The sequence below is a fragment of the Aptenodytes forsteri genome, unplaced genomic scaffold (genome assembly GCF_000699145.1).
Source record: "Aptenodytes forsteri isolate BGI_AS27 unplaced genomic scaffold, ASM69914v1 Scaffold634, whole genome shotgun sequence".
NCBI classification, from domain to species: Eukaryota; Metazoa; Chordata; class Aves; order Sphenisciformes; family Spheniscidae; genus Aptenodytes; species Aptenodytes forsteri.
The window spans coordinates 107,490-107,759 of NW_008793943.1; the positions used below are offsets into that span (position 1 = coordinate 107,490).

The 270-nt window shown below is 57.8% G+C and overlaps 1 protein-coding gene across 1 annotated transcript in view; it reads right to left on the minus strand.

Moving 5' to 3' along the window:
- LOC103894737 (solute carrier family 22 member 6) overlaps positions 1 to 270 on the minus strand; it is a 6,232-nt gene that overhangs the window by 3,484 nt on the left and 2,478 nt on the right. The gene's annotated exons all lie outside the window — the stretch shown is intronic.

Consider the following 270-nt stretch of genomic DNA (forward strand, 5'->3'; position numbering starts at 1 on the left):
GGGATACTAGGGGTCTCAAGAGGGGATCCAGGTGATGTGGAGGGATGGGGGCTGTTGGAGAGATCCAAGAAGGTCACAGGGACTGTGGGGGGATCCAGGTGATGTGGAGGGATCTGGGAGGGATCTAGGGGAGGGTCAGAAGTATCTAGGAGGGATAGAGGGGGTCTGGGGCGATCTAGGCTGAGTAGAGGGGAAATGGGGGGATCTAAGGGAGAATGAGGGGGGGACTGGAAGGATTTGGGGGATCTAGTGAGATCTGGGAGGATCTGG